This window comes from Oncorhynchus keta, chromosome 19 (genome assembly GCF_023373465.1).
Source record: "Oncorhynchus keta strain PuntledgeMale-10-30-2019 chromosome 19, Oket_V2, whole genome shotgun sequence".
NCBI classification, from domain to species: Eukaryota; Metazoa; Chordata; class Actinopteri; order Salmoniformes; family Salmonidae; genus Oncorhynchus; species Oncorhynchus keta.
Genome location: NC_068439.1, coordinates 5,287,148 through 5,300,688, shown reverse-complemented (window position 1 = coordinate 5,300,688; position 13,541 = coordinate 5,287,148). Strand labels below are relative to the sequence as shown.

Here is a 13,541-nt window from a genome sequence, read left to right as displayed (position 1 = left end):
ACAACAGCAAAAGACCTTGTGAAGATGCTGGAGGAAACAGGTACAAAAGTATCTATATCCACAGTAAAATGAGTCCTATATCGACATAACCTGAAAGGCCGCTCAACAAGGAAGAAGCCACTGCTCCAAAACCGCCATCAAAAAGCCAGACTACGGTTTGCCACTGCACATGGAAACAGAGATCGTACTTTTTGGAGAAATGTCCTCTGGTCTGATGAAACAAAAATAGAACTGTTTGGCCATAATGACCATCGTTATGTTTGGAGGAAAAAGGGGGAGGATGGCAAAATTATGTGGGTATATTGAAGCAACATCTCAAGATATCAGTCAGGAAGTTAAAGCTTGGTCGCAAATGGGTCTTCCAAATGGACAATGACCCCAAGCATACTACCAAAGTTGTGGAAAATGGCTTAGGGACAACAAAGTCAAGGTATTGAAGTGGCCATCACAAAGCCCTGACCTCAATCCTATAGAAAATGTATTGGCAGAACAAAGAAAGCGTGTGCAAGCAAAGAGGCCTTACAAACCTGACTCAGTTACACCAGCTCTGTCAGGAGGCCTACAAACCTGACTCAGTTACACCAGCTCTGTCAGGAGGCCTACAAACCTGACTCAGTTACACCAGCTCTGTCAGGAGGCCTACAAACCTGACTCAGTTACACCAGCTCTGTCAGGAGGCCTACAAACCTGACTCAGTTACACCAGCTCTGTCAGGAGGCCTACAAACCTGACTCAGTTACACCAGCTCTGTCAGGAGGCCTACAAACCTGCCTCAGTTACACCAGCTCTGTCAGGAGAAATGGGCCAAAATTCACCCAACTTATTGTGGGAAGCTTGTGGAAGGCTACCTGAAACGTTAAACAATTTAAAAGCAATTCTACCAAATAGTAATTGAGTGTATGTAAACTTCTGACCCACTGGGAATGTGATTAAAGAAATAAAAGCTGAAATAAATCATTCTCTCGACTATTATTCTGACATTTCACATTCTTAAAATAAAGTGGTGATCCTAACTGACCTAATACAGGGCATTTTTTTACTAGGATTACATGTCATGAATTGTGAAAAACTGAGTTTAAATGTATTTGGCTAAAAGGTGTATGTAAACTTCCCACTTCAACTGTAAGTCTCACAAAACAGTTAGAAACAGAGGACTCAAAAAATACTGTGTTGAAATGTTTAGGGAGGAAGTGGGTAAAATTGACTGGTCACCTATGCTAGATAGTGTGGGGGTAGACAATGATGGCTCCCAATAGACTGGTCACCTGTGTTAGATAGTGTGGGAGTAGACAGTGATGGCTCCCAATAGACTGGTCACCTGTACTAGATAGTGTGGGGGTAGACAGTGATGGCTCCCAATAGACTGGTCACCTGTGCTAGATAGTGTGGGGGTAGACAGTGATGGCTCCCATTAGACTGGTCACCTGTGTTAGATAGTGTAGGGGTAGACAGTGATGGCTCCCAATAGACTGGTCACCTGTGTTAGATAGTGTGGGGGTAGACAGTGATGGCTCCCAATAGACTGGTCACCTGTACTAGATAGTGTGGGGGTAGACAGTGATGGCTCCCAATAGACTGGTCACCTGTACTAGATAGTGTAGGGGTAGACAGTGATGGCTCCCAATAGACTGGTCACCTGTGCTAGATAGTGTGGGGGTAGACAGTGATGGCTCCCAATAGACTGGTCACCTGTACTAGATAGTGTGGGGGTAGACAGTGATGGCTCCCAATAGACTGGTCACCTGTGCTAGATAGTGTGGGGGTAGACAGTGATGGCTCCCATTAGACTGGTCACCTGTGCTAGATAGTGTGGGGGTAGACAGTGATGGCTCCCATTAGACTGGTCACCTGTGTTAGATAGTGTAGGGGTAGACAGTGATGGCTCCCAATAGACTGGTCACCTGTGTTAGATAGTGTGGGGGTAGACAGTGATGGCTCCCAATAGACTGGTCACCTGTGCTAGATAGTGTGGGGGTAGACAGTGATGGCTCCCATTAGACAGGTCACCTGTGTTAGATAGTGTAGGGATAGACAGTGATGGCTCCCATTAGACAGGTCACCTGTGTTAGATAGTGTAGGGATAGACAGTGATGGCTCCCAATAGACTGGTCACCTGTGTTAGATAGTGTAGGGATAGACAGTGATGGCTCCCATTAGACAGGTCACCTGTGTTAGATAGTGTGGGGGTAGACAGTGATGGCTCCCATTAGACAGGTCACCTGTGTTAGATAGTGTGGGGGTAGACAGTGCCTGGGAAGCCTTTAAATGTAGATTCCTTGATGTGGTGAATGTGATGGCTCCCATGAGACTGGTCAGGGTAAAGCAGAGTTCTAGAACTTGGTTTAATCATGAGATTCTAGAATCTATCCAAGCAAGGAATAAGGCCTTTAAAAAATGTAAGAACTCTCAAGAGCAGCATGATGTAATCTTCCGACTTCAACTGAGGAGGAGGAGTCTTTGACCATCCACTACGGCAGGAGAAGCCCTCACCTTCCGTACAGTGGAATGTAAGAACTCTCAAGATTAGCCTGATTTTTGTCCCATATAAACGTCACATAAATGAAGCACAGAGGAGGATGGATGAAGCACAGAGCAGGGTGGATGAAGCACAGAGCAGGATGGATGAAAATAATTGAGAACAAAAATGACCCTAAAAAGCAATGGAAATCATTTAAGGAACTAGGCTGTAGTAGTACTACCGAAAACAAATTGGGCTGAATATCAAGGAGGAGATGGTATATGAAAAAGCAAGCTGGTTAGCAACCTGGTTAGCAAGCTGGTTAGCAGGCTGGTTAGCAAGCTGGTTAGCAACCTGGTTAGCAGGCTGGTTAGCAAGCTGGTTAGCAGACTGGTTAGCAACCTGGTTAGCAAGCTGGTTAGCAAGCTGGTTAGCAAGCTGGTTAGCGAGCTGGTTAGCGGGCTGGTTAGCAGCTGGTTAGCAAGCTGGTTAGCAAGCCGGTTAGCAAGCTGGTTAGCAAGCTGCCCACCAGTTCTGGTTTGTATGGAGGCAACCAAGTCAAGAAGTATTATGTAGAGTTAGGGGTTCAGCCAAACTCTTTATCTTTTGCAAAGGAAGCAACAGCCAAAATAGAGTTTAAATGCTCCAAAGCCACAGGCCTGGATAATATTCCTGCAAGGTTTCTAATAGATGCTGCTGAGCAAATTGGCCCTGGTATTACCCATATCGTTAATCTCTCTCTTGAACAAGGCACCTTTCCCAGGGACATGAAACAAGACAAAGTTATACCTCTGTATAGGAAGGGGATAAAGTCTGACCCTGGGAGTTATAGGCCTGTATCTATCCTCTGTATAAGGGGATAAAGTCTGACCCTGGGAGTTATAGGCCTGTATCTATCCTCTGTAGTAGAAAAAACAACTGCTACATTGATTCTCCTAACCTGCTTTAGCAATTCTCCTAACCTGCTATGTTAATTATTCTAACCTGCTATGTTAATTATCCTAACCTGCTATGTTAATTATTCTAACCTGCTATGTTAATTATTCTAACCTGCTATGTTAATTCTCCTAACCTGCTATGTTAATTATTCTAACCTTCTATGTTAATTCTCCTAACCTGCTATGTTAATTATCCTAACCTGCTCTGTTAATTATCCTAACCTGCTATGTTAATTATTCTAACCTGCTATGCTAATTATCCTAACCTGCTATGTTAATTATTCTAACCTGCTATGTTAATTCTCCTAACCTGCTATGTTAATTATTCTAACCTGCTATGTTAATTATTCTAACCTGCTATGTTAATTCTCCTAACCTGCTATGTTAATTATTCTAACCTGCTATGTTAATTATTCTAACCTGCTATGTTAATTCTCCTAACCTGCTATGTTAATTATTCTAACCTGCTATGTTAATTATCCTAACCTGCTCTGTTAATTCTCCTAACCTGCTATGTTAATTATCCTAACCTGCTCTGTTAATTCTCCTAACCTGCTCTGTTAATTCTCCTAACCTGCTATGTTAATTATTCTAACCTTCTATGTTAATTCTCCTAACCTGCTATGTTAATTATCCTGCTATGTTAATTATTCTAACCTTCTATGTTAATTCTCCTAACCTGCTATGTTAATTATCCTAACCTGCTATGTTAATTATTCTAACCTGCTATGTTAATTATCCTAACCTGCTATGTTAATTATTCTAACCTGCTATGTTAATTATTCTAACCTGCTATGTTAATTATTCTAACCTGCTATGTTAATTATTCTAACCTGCTGTGTCACGGTTTTCATGTGGTGAAGGAGTGTCGGACCAAACTGCAGCGTATATTGTGATCCATGTTTAATAAAACAAACGTAACACGAATCAATACAAAAACTCAACAAAACGTAATGAAAACCGAAACAGCCTAAACTGGTGCCAACTAACACAGAATAAGGACGTCAAGACACTAAGGACAATCACCCACAATACAACCAAAGAATATGGCTGCCTAAATATGGTTCCCAATCAGAGACAACAATAAACACCTGCCTCTGATTGAGAACCACTTCAGACAGCCATAGACTAACCTAGAACACCCCACTAAGCTACAATCCCACTATCTACACACCACATACAAAAACCCATGTCACACCCTGGTCTGACCAAATACATGAAGAAAAACACAAAATACTTCGACCAGGGTGTGACACTCTGTTAATTATCCTAACCTGTTATGTTAATTTTCCTAACCTGCTAAAAATAACAGAACAGAATATATATAACTACGTTAAAGGATATAATATTCTGCTAATATCCCTCGCAAGAAAATTGCAGGAAAATAACTATGATTTACTGCCCTGCTTTGACTCTGTCTCGGGGTGTAGAGGGCTAACAGCAATATTAATATGCCAGTAAAAGTTGATATAAGGTGGAAAAGCACTTTAATCAGGCCGCATGTCATATCGTTATGGGGGAATGTGGACCATGAAAAAGGTGAGGTGCTGATGAAACCCAGAACTCTGCACACTACACACGGTCATGACCTGGATCATTTTCCATTGTGTGTGTGTGTGTGTGTGTGTGTGTGTGTGTGTGTGTGTGTGTGTGTGTGTGTGTGTGTGTGTGTGTGTGTGTGTTCGTGTGACGGTGTGTGAAGGATGCTAGCCTCAGTGAACTCTACACAAAGACCGTTCATTTCCAGCAATTTAGGGAACTGTCTCCTCGACGATAAGCAGTTATCTGTGGCAAGAAATAGTGCCTGATGGGTAATTGTCTAGAAAAGACACATCCTGTCTAACCCTTGGGACCTCAAAACAAACAATAACAAACAGCCGGGGATGAAACAAATGGTTAATATCACTGACGTCTCTCGCTGAAGATGTTTTAAATGAAAACAACAGGTTTTAAATGAAAACAAAAAGTTTTTAAATGAAAACAACAGGTTTTAAATGACAACAACAGGTTTTAAATGAAAACAAAAAACAACAGGTTTTAAATGAAAACAACATATTTTAAATGACAACAACAGGTTTTAAATGACAACAACAGGTTTTAAATGAAAACAAAAAGGTTTTAAATTAAAACAACGGGTTTTAAATGAATCAGGTTTTTAAAGTAAACAACAGGTTTTAAATGAAAACAACAGGTTTTAAATGAAAACAACAGGTTTTAAATGAAAACAACAGGTTTTAAATGAAAACAACAGGTTTTAAATGAAAACAACAGGTTTCTAAATGAATCAGGTTTTTAAAGTAAACAAAAGGTTTTAAATGAAAACAACAGGTTTTAAATGAAAACAACAGGTTTCTAAATGAATCAGGTTTTTAAAGTAAACAACAGGTTTTAAATGAAAACAACAGGTTTTAAATGAAAACAACAGGTTTTAAATGAAAACAACAGGTTTCTAAATGAATCAGGTTTTTAAAGTAAACAACAGGTTTTAAATGAAAACAACAGGTTTTAAATGAAAACAACAGGTTTTAAATGAAAACAACAGGTTTCTAAATGAATCAGGTTTTTAAAGTAAACAACAGGTTTTAAATGAAAACAACAGGTTTTAAATGAAAACAACAGGTTTTAAATGAAAACAACAGGTTTTAAATGAAAACAACAGGTTTCTAAATGAATCAGGTTTTTAAAGTAAACAACAGGTTTTAAATGAAAACAACAGGTTTTAAATGAAAACAACAGGTTTTAAATGAAAACAACAGGTTTTAAATGACAACAACAGGTTTTAAATGAAAACAACAGGTTTTAAATGAAAACAACAGGTTTTAAATGAAAACAACAGGTTTTAAATGAAAACAACAGGTTTCTAAATGAATCAGGTTTTTAAAGTAAACAACAGGTTTTAAATGACAACAACAGGTTTTAAATGAAAACAACAGGTTTTAAATGACAACAACAGGTTTTAAATGAAAACAACAGGTTTTAAATGAAAACAACAGGTTTTAAATGAAAACAACAGGTTTTAAATGACAACAACAGGTTTTAAATGAAAACAACAGGTTTTAAATGAAAACAACAGGTTTTAAATGACAACAACAGGTTTTAAATGAAAACAACAGGTTTTAAATGAAAACAACAGGTTTTAAATGAAAACAACAGGTTTTAAATGAAAACAACAGGTTTTAAATGAAAACAACAGGTTTTAAATGACAACAACAGGTTTTAAATGAAAACAACAGGTTTTAAATGAAAACAACAGGTTTTAAATGAATCAGGTTTTTAAAGTAAACAAAAGGTTTTAAATGACAACAACAGGTTTTAAATGACAACAACAGGTTTTAAATGAAAACAACAGGTTTTAAATGAAAACAACAGGTTTTAAATGAAAACAACAGGTTTTAAATGACAACAACAGGTTTTAAATGAAAACAACAGGTTTTAAATGAAAACAACAGGTTTTAAATGAAAACAACAGGTTTTAAATGAAACAGGTTTTAAAAGTAAACAAAAGGTTTTAAATGACAACAACAGGTTTTAAATGACAACAACAGGTTTCTAAATGAAAACAACAGGTTTTAAATGAAAACAACAGGTTTTAAATGACAACAACAGGTTTCTAAATGAAAACAACAGGTTTCTAAATGAAAACAACTGGTTGGAAGTGAAACAGCAGGTTTTAGGTTTTTATTATTTAAAAAAGAAGAGGGGGCCATTCATTGACTGTGTTAAAGCACAGTGGGTTTTGGTTATGAGTTGTCTCCTCACTGCCACCCTCTCTGAAAGATGAGCTGGCAGCAGGTATTGAAGTAGGTACCAAATGGCAACCTATTCCCTATATAGTGCACTACTTTTGACCGAAGGCACATAGGGTGTAAATCAATATGTGCTGCAGTAGTGCGCTATGCAGTAAATAGGGTTCTATTTGGTGTGTGAAGTGGCTAAGCAGGGCCCGGTGAGGCTGCCCAACGCACTGCCTGTTCTGAAGCACCTGGGACAGTAGTCTCACTCTGTTGTGTTATCTCAGGCCAGCAAGTGTGTGTGTGTGTGTGTGTGTGCGTCACTGTGTGTGTGTCTGTGTGTGTGTGTGTGTGTGTGTGTGTGTGTGTGTGTGTGTGTGTGTGTGTGTGTGTGTGTGTGTGTGTGTGTGTGTGTGAGAGGAGAGAGAGAGAGAGGTGTGTGGACGGAGATGGCACGCTAACTAAACGTTGGGGTCATGGAACAGCTTGAGAGGGGTGACCCACTTCGGCCCTACTCTCTGCCAACCAAAACCTATAGGAGCAGAAAACTGGTCTGGGCCTGTATAGTCCCCCCTACAGCCTACACTAACCCCCTACAGAGACAGCAGTCTACACCCCCCTACAGCCTACACTAACCACCTACAGAGACAGCAGTCTACACTCCCCCCCCTACAGCCTACACTAACCCCCTACAGAGACAGCAGTCTACACTCCCCCCTACTGTAGACAGAGACAGCAGTCTACCCCACCCCCCCCTACTGTAGACAGAGACAGCTGTCTACTCCCCCGCCCCCCTACTGTAGACAGAGACAGCGGCCAGCCATACACACACACTGACTAGAGTACAGGAAGGAACTGTAGAGTACAGGAAGGAACAGTCAGACCGATAGAGTACAGGAAGGAACTGTCAGACCGATAGAGTACAGGAAGGAACTGTCAGACCGATAGAGTACAGGAAGGAACTGTCAGACTGATAGAGTACAGGAAGGAACTGTCAGACCGATAGAGTACAGGAAGGAACTGTCAGACCGATAGAGTACAGGAAGGAACTGTCAGACCGATAGAGTACAGGAAGGAACTGTCAGACCGATAGAGTACAGGAAGGAACTGTAGAGTACAGGAAGGAACTGTCAGACCGATAGAGTACAGGAAGGAACTGTAGAGTACAGGAAGGAACTGTCAGACCGATAGAGTACAGGAAGGAACTGTCAGACCGATAGAGTACAGGAAGGGACTGTCAGACTACCTGTCATCTGTTGATAATAGTCTGATTAAAACTGAAGGTTACAATCTGCACCTACATGCAACATCTTCTCACTCTTATTATTATCTCTTACAGGCTGACTACACCACTCGCGTCGCATGCGTGAGCGTTGCAAAATATATTTAGAAATCTATATTATTCCATTATTGCACCCACAGTGCTCACACGCGCCAACGAGCATCTGCGTTGCCAAGGGCTAAAATAGATGGCGCTGCAAGTCCTGCCTCTCCCATCTCCTCATTGGTTTATAGAAGCAGGTACCCACGTGCCATCTCCTCATTGGTTTATAGAAGCAGGTACCCACGTGCCATCTCCTCATTGGTTTATAGAAGCAGGTATCCACGTGCCATCTCCTCATTGGTTTATAGAAGCAGGTGCCATCTCCTCATTGGTTTATAGAAGCAGGTATCCACGTGCCATCTCCTCATTGGTTTATAGAAGCAGGTACCCACGTGCCATCTCCTCATTGGTTTATAGAAGCAGGTATCCACGTGCCATCTCCTCATTGGTTTATAGAAGCAGGTATCCACGTGCCATCTCCTCATTGGTTTATAGAAGCAGGTGCCATCTCCTCATTGGTTTATAGAAGCAGGTGCCATCTCCTCATTGGTTTATAGAAGCAGGTACCCACGTGCCATCTCCTCATTGGTTTATAGAAGCAGGTACCCACGTGCCATCTCCTCATTGGTTTATAGAAGCAGGTGCCATCTCCTCATTGGTTTATAGAAGCAGGTACCCACGTGCCATCTCCTCATTGGTTTATAGAAGCAGGTACCCACGTGCCATCTCCTCATTGGTTTACAGAAGCAGGTATCCACGTGCCATCTCCTCATTGGTTTATAGAAGCAGGTATCCACGTGCCATCTCCTCATTGGTTTATAGAAGCAGGTGCCATCTCCTCATTGGTTTATAGAAGCAGGTACCCACGTGCCATCTCCTCATTGGTTTATAGAAGCAGGTACCCACGTGCCATCTCCTCATTGGTTTATAGAAGCAGGTATCCACGTGCCATCTCCTCATTGGTTTATAGAAGCAGGTATCCACGTGCCATCTCCTCATTGGTTTATAGAAGCAGGTGCCATCTCCTCATTGGTTTATAGAAGCAGGTGCCATCTCCTCATTGGTTTATAGAAGCAGGTACCCACGTGCCATCTCCTCATTGGTTTATAGAAGCAGGTACCCACGTGCCATCTCCTCATTGGTTTATAGAAGCAGGTGCCATCTCCTCATTGGTTTATAGAAGCAGGTGCCATCTCCTCATTGGTTTATAGAAGCAGGTGCCATCTCCTCATTGGTTTATAGAAGCAGGTGCCATCTCCTCATTGGTTTATAGAAGCAGGTACCCACGTGCCATCTCCTCATTGGTTTATAGAAGCACGTGCCATCTCCTCATTGGTTTATAGAAGCAGGTGCCATCTCCTCATTGGTTTATAGAAGCAGGTACCCACGTGCCATCTCCTCATTGGTTTATAGAAGCAGGTGCCATCTCCTCATTGGTTATACCCACGTGGGTGATTGAAAGACGAACGAGGTCAGTGGCAGTAATGCACCTAATTCATGAAAGTTTCCAATCGCAATATAGAGTACAGAGAAGAAAACGCCTGGAAGGAAGAGAGATGACTAGAAACGATTTGGTTGACCGTTTTATGTGTGGATTAATTGTCGGAGTAGAGGACCTTGTGCATTTTAGGTAAAATAACATCTCAATTTTATAGTTTATATCTCAGTTTATATCCCAGGACAAATTAGCTAACAACAGCAAGCTAGCTAAAGAGGATTAATTAGCTAGCAAGTGCAAGCTAGCTAGCTAATTTGCCATAAATGTTTAATGCTTTTCGACCTGTCCCCAAATTAACATAATTGGTTCAGAGTTTGTTTTGATATTTTAACCTGCGTGTCGTGATAGTGTTTGGTGTGGGGGGACAAAATACATTTATGCATGATGGCGCACGTGCTCAGCCAGTTTGGGTTCCATGTTAGACAAGCCAAGAAGAAGCTACATATTTACTGCTGGACCAACAGTTACCCTAGGAGATGTTAGGGAGGTGACAATGTCATATTGAGAGACAACTAGTATGGTGTAATCTCTCGTGGACAGACTTTCTGACCAAATTACCTCACGTTTTACAGTTTAAACCATTTACCAGACACCTTTGTCCAAAGCAATTTACAATCCCTGGAATTGAGCCCATCATCCTGGCATTTAAATGGCTCTACCAACTGAGCTACAGAGGATTCACATTTTAGTTTAACTGAGATTAAAAACTGCAAAATACCAGTCTCAACGTCAACAGTGAAGCAGCGACTCTGGGATAATGACCTTGTAGGCAGAGTTGCAAAGAAAATGCCATACCTCAGACTGGCCAATATAAAGAACACAGACACTGGAACTCACTGTTTATTTATTTTTTAAACTTTCATTTACCAAGGCAAGTCCGTAAAGATCAAATTCTTATTTTCAATGACGTCCGAGGAACGGTGGGTTAACTGCCTTGTTCAGGGGTAGAACAACAGATTTTTTTTAACTTGTCAGCTCGGGGATTCGGTCTTGCAACCTTTCGGTTAACAAGTGCAACGCTCTAAGCAATAGGCTACCTGCTGCCATGTTGATATTGAGACTGTTTTTTTGCAGGTACTATTTAAGCTGCCAGTTGAGTTGACTTGTGAGGCTTCTGTTTGTCAAACTAGACACTCTAATGTACTTGTCCGCTTGCTCAGTTGTGCACCGGGGCCTCCCACTCGTCTTTCCATTCTGGGTAGAGCCAGTTTGCGCTGTTCTGTGAAGGATGTAGTACACAGCATTGTACGAGATCTTCAGTTTAATGGCAATTTCTCGCATGGAATAGCCTTCATTTCTCAGAACAAGAATAGGCTGATGAGTTTCGGAAGAAAGGTCTTTGTTTCTGGCCATTTTGAGCCTGTAATCGAACCTGATGCTCCAGATACTCAACTAGTCTAAAGAAGGACAGTTTTATTGTTTCTTTAATCAGGACAACGGTTCTCAGCTGTGCTAACATAATTGCAAAAGGGTTTTCTAATGATCAATTAAGGGGTAAAGGATAGATAATAGACAGTAACAGCAGTATACTGTAGGTAGGGGTAAAGGATAGACAGTAACAGCAGTATACTGTAGGTAGGGGTAAAGGATAGACAGTAACAGCAGTATACTGTAGGTAGGGGTAAAGGATAGATAATAGACAGTAGCAGCAGTATACTGTAGGTAGGGGTAAAGGATAGATAATAGACAGTAACAGCAGTATACTGTAGGTAGGATAGATAATAGACAGTAACAGCAGTATACTGTAGGTAGGATAGATAATAGACAGTAACAGCAGTATACTGTAGGTAGGATAGATAATAGACAGTAACAGCAGTATACTGTAGGTAGGGGTAAAGGATAGATAATAGACAGTAACAGCAGTATACTGTAGGTAGGGGTAAAGGATAGATAATAGACAGTAACAGCAGTATACTGTAGGTAGGGGTAAAGGATAGATAATAGACAGTAACAGCAGTATACTGTAGGTAGGGATAAAGGATAGATAATAGACAGTAACAGCAGTATACTGTAGGTAGGGGTAAAGGATAGATAATAGACAGTAACAGCAGTATACTGTAGGTAGGGGTAAAGGATAGATAATAGACAGTAACAGCAGTATACTGTAGGTAGGGGTAAAGGATAGATAATAGACAGTAACAGCAGTATACTGTAGGTAGGGGTAAAGGATAGATAATAGACAGTAACAGCAGTATACTGTAGGTAGAGGTAAAGGATAGATAATAGACAGTAACAGCAGTATACTGTAGGTAGGGGTAAAGGATAGATAATAGACAGTAACAGCAGTATACTGTAGGTAGGATAGATAATAGACAGTAACAGCAGTATACTGTAGGTAGGGGTAAAGGATAGATAATAGACAGTAACAGCAGTATACTGTAGGTAGGATAGATAATAGACAGTAACAGCAGTATACTGTAGGTAGAGGTAAAGGATAGATAATAGACAGTAACAGCAGTATACTGTAGGTAGGGGTAAAGGATAGATAATAGACAGTAACAGCAGTATACTGTAGGTAGGGGTAAAGGATAGATAATAGACAGTAACAGCAGTATACTGTAGGTAGGGGTAAAGGATAGATAATATACAGTAACAGCAGTATATGTGATGAATCAAACCATTTCAATGTGTGTAGCTATTGGTTAACTATTTTACATCTTATGCAGCAGCCTTATGGCTTAGATGGGTTGAGGTGCTCATGGGAATCTGATGCCTTAACAATGTAACAATGCCTACCCATTAGCCCATGCTTCGTCCATTGTCAGGGTGGACAATCTCTCCCTCCCACACCGCCACCCTGCCGGCCCGCCAGTCCCAGGGGAACAACAATGGGGAGAACAGGAAGCAGAAACAGACCCACTTCCTGTACAGCGTTCTACATTTAGACGTGTAAAATTAATCATTTTTAATACAATTAAATGTATTTTAACTATCTTTGTATGGGCTCTCTTTGTATGGACTCTCTTTGTATGGACTCTCTTTGTATGGACTCTCTTTGTACTCTCTTTGTATGGACTCTCTTTGAATGGACTCTGTATGGACTCTCTTTGTACTCTCTTTGTATGGACTCTCTTTGAATGGACTCTGTATGGACTCTGTTTGGACTCTCTTTGTATGGACTCTCTTTGTTTGGACTCTCTTTGTATGGACTCTCTTTGTATTGACTCTCTTTGTATGGGCTCTCTTTGTATGGACTCTCTTTGTATGGACTCTCTTTGTATGGACTCTCTTTGTACTCTCTTTGTATGGACTCTCTTTGAATGGACTCTGTATGGACTCTCTTTGTACTCTCTTTGTATGGACTCTCTTTGAATGGACTCTGTATGGACTCTCTTTGTACTCTCTTTGTATGGACTCTCTTTGAATGGACTCTCTTTGAATGGACTCTCTTTGAATGGACTCTCTTTGTATGGACTCTCTTTGCATGGACTCTCTTTGTGTGGACTCTTTGTATGGACTCTCTTTGTATGGACTCTCTTTGTATGGACTCTATTTGTATGGACTCTCTTTGAATGGACTCTCTTTGAATGGACTCTCTTTGAATGGACTCCCTTTGTATGGACTCTCTTTGCATGGACTCTCTTTGTATGGA

The 13,541-nt window shown here is 40.9% G+C and overlaps 1 long non-coding RNA gene across 8 annotated transcripts; it reads left to right on the top strand.

The window, feature by feature from the left end:
* The first annotated feature begins 8,334 nt into the window (after positions 1-8,334).
* Positions 8,335-10,188, top strand: LOC127909610 (uncharacterized). Of its 8 annotated transcripts, XR_008072202.1 has the most exons (6): positions 8,335-8,765; positions 8,875-8,913; positions 8,984-9,123; positions 9,280-9,528; positions 9,607-9,730; positions 9,801-9,859. It is a non-coding gene; the product is annotated as an uncharacterized LOC127909610 (long non-coding RNA). The 8 variants fall into 8 exon arrangements; XR_008072205.1 differs by lacking the exon at positions 8,875-8,913 and having other exon boundaries at positions 8,335-8,726; positions 9,015-9,123; XR_008072206.1 differs by lacking the exon at positions 8,875-8,913 and having other exon boundaries at positions 8,335-8,796; positions 8,953-9,014.
* Positions 10,189-13,541: the final 3,353 nt, after the last annotated feature.